At 40.8% G+C, this 19,457-nt stretch overlaps 1 long non-coding RNA gene across 2 annotated transcripts; it reads right to left on the bottom strand.

Annotated features, from left to right (window-relative positions):
- Positions 1 to 2,417: 2,417 nt before the first annotated feature.
- LOC138955784 (uncharacterized) lies at positions 2,418 to 13,819 on the bottom strand. 2 transcript variants are annotated; one of them, XR_011452367.1, is made up of 3 exons: positions 13,723 to 13,819; positions 13,269 to 13,354; positions 2,418 to 2,523 (listed from the first exon to the last, which is right to left on the bottom strand). It is a non-coding gene; the product is annotated as an uncharacterized lncRNA (long non-coding RNA). The 2 variants fall into 2 exon arrangements; XR_011452366.1 differs by lacking the exon at positions 2,418 to 2,523 and adding an exon at positions 12,769 to 13,143.
- Between the last annotated feature and the right edge of the window lie 5,638 nt (positions 13,820 to 19,457).

The following is a 19,457-nucleotide window of genomic DNA, read 5'->3' as shown; positions in this document are numbered from 1 at the left end:
GGTGACAGACTTGGGTCCTGTTTTCATCGCATCAATACCAGTTTAGGTTCATGCAAACACACTCGCAAAACAGTTTATCATGTAGATACATTTCAAATAGGGAGCAAATGGTTAAATCTACATATGTGTTCCCTAAAATTTGCTTCTCTGTCAATAAGACTAATTGTATAATAATGCGTTCGAAAAAAACAACGTGGAATCGATTCTGAATCGAGTCGAGTAAGCCAAATGGGGGCCAAACCGGTTTCCCCGTTCCGCCGACCTGAAACGCAAAAGAATTGTGCGCTTCAACTAAATGGATTTCTATACGACTTCATTACTTTCTTGCAACTTATGAACCTTTACTTAACGCTTTTAAACGGTCTGAAAGTAGTGTTACCGCGTACTTATAGATGCACTCATTCGTTTTATTTTTTCAGCGACGGTCACTTAGTTTAAGGTTGCAAAAAGGCCATGTCTCGCTGAAAACACTGTTTCACACTCCACAGATCGCAAAAGTGCCGCTAGTAGTCTACACTTTGTGTTTGATGGTAGAATGGGATATACAGATTACAACACTCGTGGTTTTTGATATGGCTTGTATTTCAGTCAAGACCCAGCGGGAATATCAATCGAGAGCCACTCGCCAAAGGCTCGTGTCTCCCGATGATATTCATCCGCTGGGTCTTGACTGAAATACAAGCCATATAAAAAACCACTCGTGTTGTAACCTATACATATATATATATATATATATATATATATATTATACGTTATTTGCGTGTTTGACCAAAATATGACATTTTACACAGATCGAGACAGTCATTGTTCTCCGAGACCGCGATAGCGGTCGAGGTGAACAATGACTGTCGAGATCTGTGTAAAATGTCATATTTTGGTCAAACACGCAAATAACATTTATGTATCGATCGAATTCCTTTCAGGTAGGCCTACTTATGACTTTGTTGTTGTTTTGACGATTGAACGAGCACACACACACATGCATGCAATCCACATGTATGCAATCAAACACATAAGCTTCATATTTGGGCGTTTCAGGTTGACCGAAACTTCAAAGGAACTACAAAACACACGTCATGTACTCACTTTGTTGTTGTTTTGACATTGAACAGCACACACACATGCAATCAAACACATGACGGTTTTTTTTGTTTGAGTTCCTTTGAAGTTTCGGTCAACCTGAAAAGCCAAATTATAAAGTTTTGTCGGCCTCTGACGTCACATGACTCAAAGAAGGGAAATCCAATCTCCAATCGATACATATATATACATACGATGCTAGGAAATTGAGAGATTTGGAATGAAGCTTCTATGCCTGAATTATACGCATCGATCTACTGCACGTCACCCGGCGGAATGTGTACCTGAGAAACAATCGCTTTTTCCTTTTAACTCGTATATCGGAGCTACTCAGCTACAATACAAAGCTCGCTCATGAAAAAAGCAAGAATTCATGTCCCAACCGCCTTTTTATTTTTTTTTTGTATTATTCTTTTTTTTTTATAGTGGATCCTACTGCAGAAGGACTTAAGTGTCAGCGCCGAGCCGCTCGGGGGATTATGTGAACACGAATTACTAATTATAGACTTAATGGTGTATGAAATATTCAAGAAATATTATAAAATTTTACAATTTCATCGGGTGATTCGACTTGTAAAATCTGACATATGTTTAACTGCCGTAATGAGGAGTTTGCTACGTAAACACGTACCTAATAACCTCACGCAGCGTCACCCCTACCAAAACGTGGCTGAAACGAAAGTGGAATTTAAAGTTGTCCAGTAACTAACGGTGTCCTAGCAACAAGCTCAAACAATGTTATTGCTGCTGTTGTATTGAACGGATTACGTGCATTAGATGAATTTTCTGTGTGTGTGTGTGTGTGTGTGTGTGTGTGTGTGTGTGTGTGTGTGTGTGTGTGTGTGTGTGTGTGTGTGTGTGTGTGTGTATGTGTGTGTGTGTGTTTTGTTTGTGTCCGTGCGTGTGTGTGTGGGTGTGTGGGTGGGTGTGTGTATGTGGGTGTGTGTGGTTGTGTGTGTGTGTGTGGGGGGGTGTGTGTGTGTGTGTGTGTGTATGTGTGTGTGTGTGTGTGACAGTGTGTGTGTGTGGGTGGGTGTGAAAAATGGTATGCCTAAGGAAATAGACAATGTTCGGGTCTGTTTGGGTTGTGAAATAGTGAATACTCTGGCATTTAGGTAGTTAAACTTTCTCACGTAACATTGAGCCAATCGCTTGAATTGATTTGACCTGTTCAAAAGCATGTGAGGGTCTGTTCGCCGTTCCAAATTGAGGGATGTCATTAGCAGGGGTTTGTCGAAAACAGGTAAATAAATAGCAAGATTACTTCCCTCAAAACAAGAGTATTCACTCCTTCACATCCCACAGAAAATGTACGTCTATTGCGGTTATTGTTGTACTTTGTATCTGTACTTGTCTTTGCTTTTAACGCACCTCCATCTGCTGGCCCTGTTTTCAGATCCGCTAAGTCTTCAAACTTGAAATTGTTGATTATCAAACAAACACCTGCAACAACAAAAAACATGTCACATAGAGAGAAAGCGAGTGAGAGAGATAAAGGGAGATAGAGAAAGAGAGAGAGAGAGCGAGAGAGAGAGAGAAAGAGAGAGAGAGAGAGAAAGAGCTACAGAGCGAGAGAGAGAGAGAGAGAGAGAGAGAGAGAGAGAGAGAGAGAGAGAGAGAGAGAGAGAGAGAGAGAGAGAGAGAGAGAGAGAAAAAAAAAAACCTCAGAACTGTATTAAATAACGATAAAGGTTTTAGGCTTAGCCTAATCTTCCAACGAGTCCTTGGAACATATCAATCAATCAATGAATGAGGCTTATATCGCGCATATTCCGTGGGTACAGTTCTAGGCGCTCTGCAGTGATGCCGTGTGGGATGAAATTTTATACGGCCAGTAGATTGCAGCCATTCCGGCGCATATTTACCTTTCACGGCCTGTTATTCCAAGTCACACGGGTATAGGTAGACAATTATTAACTGTGCCTAAGCAATTTTGACAGGAAAGACCCTTTTGTCAATCGTGGGATCTTTAACGTGCACACCCAATGTAGTGTACACGGGGGGAGGGTTCGGACACCGAAGAGAGTCTGCACACAAAGTTGACTCTGTGAAATAAATTTCCGCCGAACCTGGGATCGAACTCACGCTGACAGCGGCAAACTGAATACAAATCCAGCGCGCTACCAACTGAGCTATATCCCCGCCCCATACAGAGAATAATTGTAAACGTAAGCAAAATACTACACACACACACACACACACACACACACACACACACACACACACACACACACACACACACACACACATACACACACACACACACGCACGCACACACACACACACACACACACACACACACACACACACTGTCACACACACGCATGCACTCGCGTACTCACACACACACACATACACACGCACACACACACACACACACACAAACACACACACACACACACACACACACACACACACACACACACACACACTCACACACACGCATGCGCTATCATTTCATACCTTAAATGAACAGTAACTCATAGTATTAAACTAGTAAAAACATCTAAGTATTGGTTGAGTATATACATAAACATATTGGACTAGCAAAGTCATCAAAACCAAGTTTTAAACAAAATAAAAAATAAATTTACAGCAATGTGTCGCTGAACAGGGCCTTCCTTATACAGTCATGTTCAGTTTCAAGAAGAAAGGGGAGGGCGTCGAGGAATTACGCATTCAGATTAACTACATATGAAATACATAAACCGAGTACACAATGGAACTAGATTTCAGGGGGCAGTTTATAGCGTTATCAAATGTGTGTGCAACTGCCTTAATGATGTGGATCGTTTGATTTCAATTGGCAAAGAGTTCCGCAGAGATGATCCTGAAAAAGCTAAGCTTGATTTATAAAAATCTATACGAGGAATTGGTGGTAGTAAATGTTGAGACCCATACCTACTCGTAATGTGTGTAACGTATAATTATGATTGTACATAATTGGGCACATCACCATGAACTAGTTTATACATAAAGACAGCCTTATTGTATGCAAGATGGGTTTTTAGGGGAAGAAATGTAAGGCTGTTTAACTTCATTTCTGTAGACATGTGCGATTTATACATGATACGTTTTGCAGCACGACGGCACATATAATTAAGTTTCAATAAGTAAACATCACTGCAGCCATCCCACAATGTCGAAGCAACATTAATATGAGGCAGTGTATGGGTATGAACAAACATTTTTAGTGTTTCAGACGCCACCTAATGTTTGAGTTTTGACAACAAATATAGATTCCGTGATAACACTTTGCAGAGGCTGTTTATGTGTGTTTGCCATTTCATTTCTTCATCGACAGTTACACCAAGTAATATGCGATGTACTCCGTCACGGCGGAGGGCTGACCGTGCACCCAAAAGCGGACTCAACCAAATGGGTATTTTTTGAAAGCTTGGGGCCTGCCGAACATAAAAATCGATGTTAACAAGAAATATTCAAGGGCGCACTTTCTCTTTTCAGTCAAAATTCAACTATACCCTGAAGAGTGATGCACGAGCATTTCAGACGCTTGCCTCTGAAAAAAGAAGTTCTCAGCCAAATTACGAACTCAAACTGGTACGTTTTACATATAAATGTGTTAGTTGGTATCTTTTGATTATCACAAAACAATTTGCGACTGCTTTGGCCGAGGATGCTGGTGACAGTATCATTATTATGAACCCTACCCTAAATCAGGGAAAGACGTCGTCCAAAATGTAGGAAAGTTTTGATTACAAATAAATTCACACAAGATTAGTATTGTTGTTTGGCTTCAATGGATATATTTTCGTCAAGTATGATGTCTTTACATAATATCTCTAAAATATGAATGGATTTGAACCATATACTATGTCACTGAGACCTTCCAATCTTCCTAACCCCCAGCCCAGTAAAGCGTGCGAGACGTTTCCTGAACAAATGTCGCTTTGTGGTGCGAGTTCAGTGTGACATGATTAGTTTCCAGAACCCCATTTCTGACTTTCGAAGTTTATCTACATACATTTAGCAATGCACGAGCAAAATATGACAACTTAATGGTGCCTTTTGGTTTAATGCTATGGTAAAAAATCCTAGTGATAGTGTTTACAGCTTGAAACAAAACATAACAGAGGGGAGTAGTCTTCCTCAATCTGGTTCAGAGCATAATGTATTTCTATTTTCAGAGGTAGCATTATTTCTGATAAGAGCTAGAGCCAATATAATGATGCTGAATATTTGAAAAATGAACTTTGTGACTCATCTGAGTAGCAGAAGAGCCTTCGTGATCGTCAGCGTAAGGCTGGCTGTCTTCAAGGCAATTCCTAGATGAACAACTTAACACTGCGTTCGATTATTCGCCCGTTTCTTAAGCTAGAGCTTTGAAACTTTACACGCGTCTAGGGCTACATGAACGCTTATCAATACATACAATATAGTTGACTCTCGCGTTATTTAAAGGTCACAACAAGGTCATTACCAGGCAAAAACGAGGGAAAACCGACGGAAAGTACCATTTTCTGCAACTGTTTGTTAGAAAAAGCTTTCAAATTCAATTATTTTTGGGGGATTAACGCATCTCTAGACATGACAATCATCCGATTATCAGACATCAATTGTGGAGGTCACGACAAGGTCATTACCAGGCAAAAACGAGGGAAAACCGAGGGAAAATACCATTTTCTGCAACTTGTGTGAAAGTAAAAGCTTTCAAACTCCATCTTCTTCTGGTATTGGCGCATCTCTAGGCATGACAATCATCTGATTAACAGTCCTCAATTTTCAAGGTCACAACCAGGTCATTACCAGATAGAACCGAGAGAAAACCGAGAAAAAATACCATTTTCTATAAGTTTTTTGTAAGTAAGAGCTTATAAACTCCATCTTCTTCTGGGATTAGCGCTGATTTCTATGACCCTGAAGTCCGAGGAAAGTTTTCTTGGCCCATGCCTAGTTTGAAGGTCATGACAAGGTCAAAATTACACGTTTTCTATTTGTGTTCGGCTATTTTCTAAGCTAAAGCTGTTGAGGCAGATTCATGACATCTTCCTTCGCCCACAGGGGCTCTAGGGGGGTGGGCGGGGCTGGATGTAATAGGGGTAGAAGAGAAGGGGAGAGAGAAGAAAAAGTCAATGTTAAGGTGTTCATCTACCGATAGCCTTGCGGTCTGCAAGCCTGACTCTGAGGATCACACCGGCTGTCCTGGCACTCAGACGAGTCATAAAGTTGATATATTTTCCGTCGTTTTACCCAGTAATGACCTTGTTGTGTGACCTTTAAATATTACGAGAGTCAACAATATTTGTTTCATGTCTTATAATGCCCTAGACGTGTGTAAAATCCCATCCTTGTCATGACCTTCAAACATTGCATGGGCCAAGAAAACTTTCCAAAGACTTCAGGGTCATTGAAATCAGCGCTAATCCTAGAAGAAGATGGAGCTTATAAGCTCTTACTTACAAAAAAGTTGCAGAAAATGGTATTTTCCCTCGGTTTTCCATCGGTTTTATCTGGTAATGACCTTGTTATGACCTTGACAATTGAGGACTGTTAATCAGATGATTGTCATGTCTAAAGATGCGCCAATACCAGAAGAAGGTGGAGTTTGAAAGCATTTACTTACACACAAGTTGCAGAAAATGGTATTTTCCCTCGGTTTTCCCCGGTAATGACCTTGTCGTGACCTCCACAATTCATGACTGTTAATCAGATGATTGTCATGTCTAGAGATGCGCTAATCCCAGGAAACAATTGAATTTGAAAGTTCATTCTTACAAACAGTTGCAGAAAATGGTACTTTCCCTCGGTTTTTCTTCGGTTTTACCTGGTGATGACCTTGTTGTGTGACCTTTAAATATTACGAGAGTCAACAATATTTGCGTTATGTCTCATAAATCCCAAGACGTGTGTAAAGTTGTAATTAAGCTTTAGCTTCGAAAATAGCTGACGTCCAGAAAGTATTTTATTTGACCGTAAAAGATATTCCCAAATAGAAAAACGTGTAAATTTGACCTTGTCATGACCTTCAAAGTAGGCATGGGTCAAGAAAACTTTCCTCGGACTTCAGGGTCATTGAAATCAGCGCTAATCCCAGAAGAAGATGGAGTTTATAAGCTCTTACTTACAAAAAACTTATAGAAAATGGTATTTTCCCTCGGTTTTCTCTCGGTTCTATCTGGTAATGACCTTGTTGTGACCTTGAAAATTGAGGACTGTTAATCAGATGATTGTCATGCCTAGAAATGCGCCAATACCAGAAGAAGATGGAGTTTGAAAGCTTTTACTTACACACAAGTTGCAGAAAATGGTATTTTCCCTCGGGTTTCCCTCGTTTTTACCCGGTAATGACCTTGTCGTGACCTCCACAATTGATGTCTGATAATCGGATGATTGTCATGTCTAGAGATGAGTTAATCCCAGGAAATCTTTTTCTTGCAAACAGTTGCAGAAAATGGTACTTTCCCTCGGTTTTCCCTCGTTTTTGCCTGGTAATGACCTTGTTGTGACCTTTAAATAACGCGAGAGTCAACTATATGTTACGTATTGTAAAGCGTACATGTAGCCCTAGACGCGTGTAAAGTCTCAAAGCTCTAGCTTAAGAAACGGGCGAATAAAAAACGCAGTGTTAAGTTGTTCATCTAGGAATTGCCTTGAAGACAGCCAGCCTTACGCTGACGATCACGAAGGCTCTCTTGCTACTCAGATGAGTCACAAAGTTCATTTTTCAAATATTCAGCATCATTATATTGGCTCTAGCTCTTATCAGAAATAATGCTACCTCTGAAAATAGAAATACATTATGCTCTGAACCAGATTGAGGAAGACTATTCCCATCTGTTATGTTTTGTTTCAAGCTGTAAACACTATCACTAGCAATTTTACCTCAGCATTAAACCAAAAGGCACCATTAAGTTGTCATATTTTGCTCGTGCATTGCTAAATGTATGTAGATAAACTTTGAAAGTCAGAAATGGGGTTCTGGAAACTAATCATGTCACACTGAACTCGCACCACAAAGCGACATTTTTTTCAGGAAACGTCTCGCACGCTTTACTGGGCTGGGGGTTAGGAAGATTGGAAGGTCTCAGTGACATAGTATATGGTTCAAATCCATTCATATTTTACAGATATTATGTAAAGACATCATACTTGACGAAAATATATCCATTGAAGCCAAACAACAATACTAGTCTTGTGTGAATTTATTTTTAATCAAAACTTACCTACATTTTGGACGACGTCTTTCCTGGATTTAGGATAGGGTTCATAATAATGATACTGTCACCAGCATCCTCGGCCAAAGCAGTCGCAAATTGTTTTGTGATAATCAAAAGATACCAACTAACACATTTATATGTAAAACGTACCAGTTTGAGTTCGTAATTTGGCTGAGAACTTCTTTTTTCAGAGGCAAGCGTCTGAAATGCTCGTGCATCACTCTTCAGGGTATAGTTGAATTTTGACTGAAAAGAGAAAGTGCGCCCTTGAATATTTCTTGTTAACATCGATTTTTATGTTTGGCAGGTCCCAAGCTTTCAAAAAATACCCATTTGGTTGAGTCCGCTTTTGGGTGCACGGTCAGCCCTCCGCCGTGACGGAGTAATGTTCTTTAACTTGCTGTATTTGAGTTGTCCCTAAGGACAGTTGTAATTTAAGAGGACTTATCTGATGCTTTTGTCTCGTGGTAATAACAATGCTTTTAGTTTTTTCTGGGTGCAGGATCATGGCATTAGATGTGCACCATTTCGCAACTTCGTCCAAAGTGTTCTTTAGGAAAGAATTTACTGATTCCAAAGAGGTATTACTGGTATAAATAGACGAATCGCCCGCAAAAAACTCCCATTTGACATTATCATCCGATACATGCAAAGGCAAATTATTAACGTAAATACAAAAGAGAAGAGTAAAACAGACCCTTGAGGGACGCCATGTCTTACTAGTGCAGTGGACAAATTCTTGCATTGCAGAGAGAGAGAGAAAGAGAGAGAGAGAGAGAGAGAGAGAGAGAGAGAGAGAGAGAGAGAGAGAGAGAGAGAGAGAGAGAGAGAAAGAGAGAGAGAGAGACTCAGACTCAGACTCAGACTCAGAACTTTATTACAAAAGGATAAAGGTTTTAGGCAAAGCCTATTCTTCCAACCTGTCCTAAATACAACACATAAAGACAGACGCACATAAAAAATAAAAATGCAATCATATAAGATATAGAAATACATGGTATGTATTGCAATACTATGTGCAGTTACGGAATTATATAAGGAGAACTCAAAAATTACAAAATTACATTGACATAGTTAAGCCTTTCATTTTGAGAATTAAGTTGCTCAGATTAGCTACACATCCGTTAACACTAGTACAAAATGTTCAACAAAATAACAATCGAACAAGACATTTCATTCACGAATGATGTGTGAACGGGACTGTCTCTTAAACAATTTCACTGAAGTTGCATTTCTTATCTGTTGGGGGAAGGAGTTCCAGAGAAAAGCTCCCGAGAGAGAGAGAGAGAGAGAGAGAGAGAGAGAGAGAGAGAGAGAGAGAGAGAGAGAGAGAGAGAGAGAGAGAGAGAGAGAGAGAGAGAGAGAGAGAGAGAGAGAGAGAGAGAGAGAGAGACCATCGGACCATTTAGGCCAAATCAGGACCCCATAATTAAAGTTCTCCACAAAGGGAGCAAATCATAAACTCGACTGTGGGGGTAATCTGATTTCTTTAGGTCGTCTATAGCAAAGGAATACCGTATACACGGATAAGTATACATTGCAAAGTACAATACGTCTTCATATGCTCTCTTCTGTTAACCTTCGCCCGACCGGGTTATCGACTACACACGGAAGACATCGTGGGTCCGTGCGGACCCATGCTTATTAAAGAAGGAAACATATGCATACCCTTCCGTAAACCCATGCTTTCCAAAGAAGCAATTAAAAACGTGCATCCCCTTCCGTAGACGCCGTGGTTAAATTTCCACGAGAAGTAATTACATTAAATTATTAATTTAATTATTACCGTGTTAAAGCTTCTCAAAAAAGGAAACACGTAAATACCCTTCTGTAGACGTCGTGGGGCCGAGTGGACCCACATTGGTATGTTGTAATTTCGCTTCACTCGACTTGCTTATTAACTCCAAAATTAAACAGATCGTACACAATGATGTTTAGAGCCAATACCTGAAGGTTTTTGACTTGAGTGAGTGAGTGTGTGTGTGTGTGTGTGTGTGTGTGTGTGTGTGTGTGTGTGTGTGTGTGTGTGTGTGTGTGTGTGTGTGCGTGTGTGTGTGTGTGTGTGTGTGTGTGTGTGTGTAGGTGTGTGTGTGTGTGTGTGTGTGTGTGTGTGTGTGTGTGTGTGTGTGTGAGGATTGCACAAGATCTCCTTCAGGGACAACTACACCAACAACAAATACACAGTTATTTTATCTGTTTGCCTTCTTTTAAAAAATATACATGGAGTAGATATGATGCGTTAGTTTTAACTCTGTGTGTGTGTGTGTGTGTGTGTGTGTGTGTGTGTGCGTGTGTGTGTGTGCGTGTACGTGTACGTGTGCGTGTACGTGTGCGTGTGTGTGTGTGTGTGTGTGTGTGTGTGTGTGTGTGTGTGTGACGGAGTGATTGAGTTTGTGTTACTGTTTGTCGATTTCTTACGGGAGCCTTGAAGGCTTCGCCTCCTGTTTTTATGTAAGTTCCTTCAGTTTTATAAACACCATGGGTCCGCACGGCCCCACGATGTTTTCCGTGTGTAGTCTAAATGTGACCTTTGTTTTTTACATTTAGTCAAAACTTGACTAAATGTTTTAACGTAGAGGGGGGAATCGAGACGAGGGTTACGTGGTGTATGAGTGTGTGTGTGTGTGTGTGTGTGTGTGTGTGTGTGTGTAGAGCGATTCAGACTAAACTACAGGACCGATCTTTATGAAATTTGACATGAGAGTTCCTGGGTATTAAATCCCCGAACATTTTTTTTCATTTTTTGGATAAATGTCTTTGATGACGTCATATCCGGCTTTTCGGGAAAGCTGAGGCGGCACTGTCACGCCCTCATTTTTCAACCAAATTGGTTGAAATTTTGGTCAAGTAGTGTTCGACAAAGCCCGGACTTCGGTGTTGCATTTCAGCTTGGTGGCTTAAAAACTAATTAATGACTTTGGTCATTAAAAATCTGAAAATTGTAAAAAAAAAAATTTTTTTATAAAACGATCCAAATTTACGTTCATCTTATTTTCCATCATTTTCTGATTCCAAAAACATATAAATATGTTATATTTGGATTAAAAACAAGCTCTGAAAATTAAATATATACAAATTATTATCAAAATTAAATTGTCGAAATCAATTTAAAAACACTTTCATCTTATTCCTTGTCGGTTACTGATTCCAAAAACATATAGATATGATATGTTTGGATTAAAAACACGCTCAGAAAGTTAAAACAAAGAGAGGTACAGAAAAGCGTGCTATCCTTCTTAGCGCAACTACTACCCCGCTCTTCTTGTCAATTTCACTGCCTTTGCCATGAGCGGTGGACTGACGATGCTACGAGTATACGGTCTTGCTGAAAAATGGCATTGCGTTCAGTTTCATTCTGTGAGTTCGACAGCTACTTGACTAAATGTTGTATTTTCGCCTTACGCGACTTGTTGAATATTAATTATCTCTGAAATGTAATGATCTTTTAAGACATACGAGCTGTTTATGTGTCTGAGGCATTCTTAAAAGCTCATTGAAAAAGTCCAACTGGTTTAAGAGATATTTGCAATTAGACACCCTTCTGGGTCCACACGGACCCACGACGACCGGCGAAGAAGCAACCTTGTACTCCCCTTTTGAAATATCTGCACTGGCTTCCGGTCAATCAAAGAATTAAGTACAAAAGCTCGTGTCTCTGTTTTAAAATCATCACTGGTTCTGCACCTTCATATCTGTCTGAACTCGTAAACCTGTACGTCCCTTCCAGATCGCTGCGCTCTGCCGCTGACACTCGAATGTTCCGAATTCCAACAAAAAAAAGAAAAGCACATGGACAACGCGCATTTTCATTTAAAACATGGAACTCCCTTCCTTATTCTATCAGACATAATCCATCCTATTCTTCTTTTAGATCAAATCTGAAAACGCACCTGTTCACACAGCATTTTCTAGACTAACCAGTAATTCCCAAACTGTCTGGTGACCCCTGCAGCCGCCAGTGATCTGGAAATCGTGTGCTGCTACGTTTTCTCTTTTCCTTGTGCAAACTACAAATCGGTTTATCTAGTTAGATAAATGGATGTGCATAAGCACGAGCTTGGTTTTGTGATTATATCTGCGGCTTTTTTGTGTGTATGCCATGTATGCAGATTGTGTAGGTATATTAGTATTCATGTGTGAGTGCATGTGTATGTGTTGTATGTATGTGTGTGCGCCTGTCTGTATGTGTGTGTGTGTGTGTGTGTGTGTGAACGTGTGTCTGTGTGTGTGTGCGTGTGTGTGTGTGTGTGTGAACGTATGTCTGTGTGTCTGTGTGTATCTGTGCATGTGGTGATAGCATGTGTGTGTGTATGCGCACGCGTATGTGCGTGCGCACGCGTGTGTTTGTTTGTGACTGCATGGATTTAAACGATGAATTTGCTTTTGTACTCCTGTTCTTTTTGTGTCTTAATGCTGTATTTTGGTTTTGTACATGTGTATAGCAATGTCATTGTAAAGCGCTTAGAGCTTCTAGGTAAGCGCTCTATAAGTTTCCATTATTATTATTATTATTATTAAGGTTAAAGCTAGGAGTCTATTTTCATGTTGCTACAACTATGTGTACCTGGTTACTTATCTAACCCTAAGCTTTAGCTCAAAGGCCCTACAAACACCGCATTTGTAAGTGCGGACACAAGGACGAAAAGTCAGTCAAAACAAACAAACAAACAAACAACCAGACAGGGTGAAACTATATACCATTTCACATCATTGATCGAAAGGATCGGCATATCCAACGACAAAGTTCTCGGGGAACCGTAGCGCCGTTTGCAATGGTATAGCTACCACTTTTTCAAAGAGTGCAGAATTGAAAAGGTCCGGTTCGTTATTTTGCCACCACTGCTACCCGGGTTTTGTACCTCGAAAGGCCCCAGCAGGCAGTCCCCTAAAATGAAAAGGAGAAATTCTATAATGCTGAAGGTACACTCAATCAAACAGAAACCGCAACCCCTGTATCAAAGATTGTAACGTCACAGAACAAGTACACCTAATTGTATGCACTTAATTTACCTTTTGGGCTTGCTTCAATCTTATAGAAGTCGTCTTCATATGAACTCACAGCTGCCATTTTTGTCTCGCTATGAAGGCATGTCCTCCTGGAAAATAATCAGATGGCCAAGCTCAGGCGGTCACATCTTCCTCCAGAGCATGGATATGATAATATCACACACACACACACACACACACACACACACACACACACCCACGCACACACACAAACACACACACGCACGCACGCACGCACGCACGCACGCACGCACGCACACAAACACACAGACACACACACCCACACACACACACATACACACACAATACAACGCTTAATTAACTCTTTGCACATTCATACAGTTTCATACTTGCATACACAACTCCTTCACACGGTTTGTATTCGGAGAAAAAAACGCCTACCCGTAATAATTTGATTTGCAAAGATACCACAAACACAAAAGTATGTATCACATACCTTTTCCAAATCAATCGGATTGTGTCGACTATTTTGCCAGTACATCCAAACAGAAATGCTGCGAGGGTAATGATCTACAATGTCTGTTTGACAAACGTTTAAGTAAGAGTGTCCTTGTCACGTTCTGCCTGGGAATCTAGCGATGAGTAGAACACGTATCATTTTGCATTGTCGATTACTAGATCGTGTGTAGATCATTTGAACGATAATTTACAGTGATAGTATACCTGTCCTTTACCTTGAAGAAACTCCACTCGAAAATTGTGTCACCCTCTCTTCTTCTGTGTCATAGGGGTGGTATTAGAACGTGTACTCGTGAAGGGTTTTGAATTTTTTGTTGGGTGGGATTTTACGTCCATTGTCATTTGTTTCTCGTCACGCGAGTATTAGTCCGTAAGGGTGGTGGGGTGTTACTGTGTAATATTGTTACTGCGTTTGTTGTATATTTTCTGGAAAATTATTGTTCAAGAATGTTGTTGAAGGGAATAAGAAATATTCTTATTCCCCCCCTCTGCTTCTTTACCTCTGTAAACTTGTAGGGGTAGTTATTTTTCGATAATGACCCAGCAACCAAACAAATAACGACCCAGCAACAGCCTGAATCCTCGATAGAGCAATGGGTTGAGAACTTCTGTTTCGGTACTACTTTTTGCGACTGAAAAGTTCCGAACGCTCTAACGTACGAAGTATACATCTCTGGAGCAAACAATACAAACATACCGCATTTAAATTAACAACTACAGGCCTGAACACATGAATCTTCATATAAAATCCATGAGTTCGGTTGTTTTCTGAATCTAGATTTGCCGTGCTCAAACGTTCATCACAAGCAATTTCCCGCAAGGCAAGTAACTCATACTTTGTCTAGCGACAAGAGTAGTTCCCCTTCTTTTCACTCAGTTTCTTCGACAACAGACTGCAATCCGACGGTCAGTTTTCAACAATATTTCATTTGATAAACAGATCACACGCAACCAAATGCACACATCTCATCAATTTAAACAACATAAAGCGGTTTCATACACTATTTTCCCCAAAAAACTGAACTTCATACAGTTTTTAACGTTGGAACACGGGTGCAAAAGTTCGTCTGCTAGTCCCATTTGACGAAAGAACTTTATCCTGAGCAATACCAAAACATATACAGAACACACAATATCTGCCTTTGCCGCCACAGCAGAATAACAGCATATCTGTGTACTTGATTTTAGTCCAAAATAGGAAAACTGACAAGAAGTGTTAACAGAATGGAATGATTTGCACGGAACTATACAACCGCGCATTAATCGATCGCCTGCGCAGGTTGACTGGTTGAGTGAATAGGATTCGATCAAACTTTCGCAAAAAAACTCCTCTTTTCTTTGAATAACTGAAGAAAGGAGGAATAAAGAGGTTACACACCTCGTCTCAGTGATTATAAAAAAATAATGGTCTCAGTTCGCGGTCATGAAAAAGCTCGCTAAAGCTCGCATTTTTCATGATCCGCTTTCTTCGACCATTATTTTTAATAATCACTGAGACTCGGCATGTAACCTCTACATATAATTCACTTCTGTATAATGGACCCTTACGTTCCAATGGGCGACGTCCGTGATATGGACGAAGACCGCAGTTTGGAATCTTAAAATACAAGAGAAGTGTATGACGACGTCGACATTCTTCCAACGGTACACAAACTTATGCATTACAAAGTTGTTGGTGATTTGCATCACGGACAGCACCAATATTAACACATCGGATTGCATGTAGATGCAAGATCTCCAACTCGTCTGCTAAACACATCGTACACTTATCCCGAATAATGTATGCAGAATGCACACAATCATGGTAATTTAAAGTATTTATATATAATTTCGGGTGATTTTCGGTTTAATTGAAACTGAATAAACCAAAACACACAATTGACTTTCTATATTTAACAATAAAGGTTTTCATGTGGGAATCCCATTTACAATTTCCTTGTTCAACATGTAGGGTGGAATTACCTATGACTAGAACCGAATCGTCTATGTCTGTCTATGTATCCCCACCCCCCCCCCCCCCCCCCCACACACACACACCCCGCTTTGTGTCAGTCTCAACAACAGATGTTTGCAAGGTGTGTACCTTTCTCGGGAATGACACACACACGATTTGGCGTTTGCTACCACAGGCACAAGGAAACTATACATATTGCGGACATTGGCTAAACTTGTCAAAGTGATATAAATAATGTGAAGTTATGCCGTCGAACGCTACAAAATAAGATGAAGACGTTGAGTTATGTAAATCTGAATGAGTGCAGCCTGCATGACGATTGATTGTGTGATTTGTGCTTGTTATTTTGTGTTTGACTGTTTACCTTACTATTTTTAGTTGGGATTCTATTGTCCGTGTCCTTTTTCTGTCTATCTTTCTTTCTTTCTGTCTGTATGTGTTTCGTTTTCTATTTCCCCTTTTTAATTTTTTTTTTAACTTATGTTGCTTTTGGTGATACCTAAATGCTGCTAGCCTTAAGTATAGTCTAGGCATAAGCTTTGATATTGTATGTCTCCTAAAATGTTGGTATTAGGAAACAGGTGGTGTTTCTTTCCGTTGATCAGAATTGTGTTTTGTTTTGCACCTACCGTTGGCGCGCGGCATTCAGTTACGCGGTGTACTCATTTCCATATGCAGTATCAATGTGGAAGGGAAGCTACTATAATAGGTTTCAGTTTGCACAGCAACTAGCTCTGATCGCTTTGCGATGTCATAAGTAATAAAACAAACAAAGAACGAAGACCAACTAATTGAACAAACAAGCAAATAAACATGCAGACAAACAAACGAACAAACTGTTATATTTGAGAAGAGAGGTAAGGCTATAGTATCAAAGGTGACAACCAACTAATCAAGCAAGCAACCAAGCAACCAACTAACCAAACAAACAGTTTTAGTTTGGAAGAGAGGTAAGGATATAAGACCGGAGGTGATAACATTAAAAACAGATGTCACAGAAGTGCATATCCACACCACGCTGTCATCTCAAAGAACCTATAATATGGCAATTGGACTTAAGTATGCAATTTCAACAGTCTGGCATGTTTACATCGAACATTGAATATATTTATTTCGCATACATTATCTAGAGTATCACCCATTGCACACATGTATATTTGGAGGCAGATCACAGATCCCAAAGCTGTGCCTTTTTGGTTGGTTCTTCTGCGAAGACAATTGGCGTTGCTAGACACACAGGCAACTTTTTGGCTCACGTAAGTGTAGCCTATGCGATGATAAACTTTGTCTGTCTGTGCGTGCGTGCGTGCGTGCGTGCGTGCGTGCGTATGTATGTATGTGTGTATGTCTGTGGTAGAAACTTTAACATTTTTGGCTAAACACCGAAATACTCATTTCACCTGGTTAATTTTCAAGCACCATCTTCAAATTATTGAAGCAATGGTCAACATTGTGTCGGCATGTGTGTAGTTAAAGCGTGTATCCAAAGAAACCGGGTGGTGGGGGGTTTTGAAGGGGTACAAGCAGTTGACTGGTTTGTGTCCTGTTTGGTTTGTAGACCAGGTTAGGGGGTCAAGATCAGGTCAGGGGTCGCGCGAGGGATTGTGGTAGCCTACACAGATTCACTCAGTCTCACCTCTGCATTCGCCGAATCGGGGAACAAGATTTCACCGGGTTCGGTTTCTAAGCTCCAGAAAAATAGACTAAAGAAGATACCAAAGTGAGAGTTCCTACAGTTTGATCTGCACAGCGTTTTTTTCCAATCATCTGCGCGAGGCGCGAGGAAGAGCTGTTGAAAGCGGAGTATCGACGGCAGTCCCGGTAAGTACAGACAGATCTAGTGTTTTCCACTTGTGTCACCGGTATTTTATATTTTGTTTTATCAGTTTCAGCAGACACGGATGACACAGTGCTAGTAAAATTAGTAGATCTAAAATGCCTGTAATGATTGGATGTCTTCAAGTTGTTCTTGGTTAGATTTATGTGAATTTCAAGATCGGCAGCAGAGCCCCTGAACTGCCGTGTCGGTCTCGTTACTAATTACCCCATGACCGTGCGTGCCCGGCGATCGCTCCCAACCACAATCGACAGCGCCCGACCTCAAAACAAAGCATTTACACGTAATATTTGTGGTGTTAGTATCTCCAAAATATTTTCTCACGTTTGACCAGTTTTTAAGTCAGAAAAGTGATCAATAAGGGTGTTATGGTGTATTTTGAACTGACAACAACAAAATATCATTACGTCGCGCAGTAAGCTTATGATTAGTCAAACCGGCACGGTTTTCTGGAATTGTGGGATAGCGTGCCTTTTACATCATATGGCTGCGGCGTACTAGACGAGTTCTGTTTCGCTCTTCGATTTTTGTGAGTACACGGTATTTGTTAGCATGTCAACCACTTGAAAAGTGTGTGTGCCCTGGGGGGGGGGGGGGGGGGGGGATTCTCAGTTAACTTCAGTGTCAGTGGAGTTCATTTAGTGGAGTTCCTGTGTTTTTTTCTAGATACAGAAGGGTGAAACCCGGCCTGTAGCCGTCACGGTAGGAACATTTGAGGGCGCCAAGCGCGTGCCTGCCGCCGAATTGCCTTAGGGTTAAGAATTTACTGAATTTCCCCTTCTAAAATTGCGGCTCGACAGGAAAATATTGTGATCCGTTCGAAGGCTCACAAACTTGAGCGGTGCCGATCTGAGACTAGCCTACTATAGTCGCCAGCTGCTCGGCGGGGGAACCATGGCCTAGCATTGTGCACCGTTCGGTGCACTGTTTACGACGAAATGACATCTCTACGCGAAACTCGATTTGGTGTACGAAATGCAAAAACCTGTTATTCCCAAACTGTATAAGCTTACCCCAAAACAGCCCCAGCTCTCGCTTTGTGCGCCGTTTCTCAATCGGTTTGACAGCTTGCTTGAGCAAGCACTTCCTGGGTCTGTCATCGCACGAGCATCCTCTGTGTGGGTGTTTTGTGGCTCTAGCAAGTGAAGGACATATTTTGCGCTAAAGACATGCCCAGTGTGTACAGTTTTTAACAACTTCAAGACAAGGAGTGGCATTGCTGACATTGAGTGATACTGTGTTTGTTCGGCACCCTGTTTGTTTGAAGAAGGTAGGCATTTTTAGTTTTAGGCAAAAAAACTGAATACTGGTACATGTTACTGTACTTACATTTACAACTAGTTTTGGGCTAGTTTTAGATGCAAAATCACAAAACCTCTTCAAATTCCAGGGGTGTTGCCACAGACCCCTACCTTTGTAGTTTGTAAGCTGAACTCTCTTTTTCTAATGCTAGGCCCTGAGTCGGTGAACAGAATAAGGTGGTGAGGGTCAATGATTATAATGTGGTTGAGATTGCACTTACACATTAACATGTGAAACTTTGAGGTCGGATTGAAGTGTCAATCCACAATGATGACCGAGTCAAAATCATCTAAACATACATGTGTTACAACTTACACTTGATTTTATTGATACCTACTATTGATCCGAAGCGTCGTTTCTTGTACAGAAAGGCCACATTGTCAAACTTGAAACTGATTATTTGCAGAACCCCCGCTTATAAATAATACATTTTGTGCATGGATGATGTGTGTGTGAGTGAGTTTGTGTGTGACGTGGTTTGAGCGTGTGTGCCCCTAAACTGTGTCGGTCTGACTAATTACCGCATGACCGTGCGTGCCCGGCGATCGCTCCCAACCACAATCGACCGCGCCCGACCTCAAAACAAAGCATTTACACGTAATATTTGTCGTGTTAGTAT

This window comes from Littorina saxatilis, unplaced genomic scaffold (genome assembly GCF_037325665.1).
Source record: "Littorina saxatilis isolate snail1 unplaced genomic scaffold, US_GU_Lsax_2.0 scaffold_673, whole genome shotgun sequence".
Taxonomy (NCBI): domain Eukaryota; kingdom Metazoa; phylum Mollusca; class Gastropoda; order Littorinimorpha; family Littorinidae; genus Littorina; species Littorina saxatilis.
The sequence above is the reverse complement of the archived record's forward strand: the minus strand, read 5'-3'. Positions and strand labels throughout refer to the sequence as shown.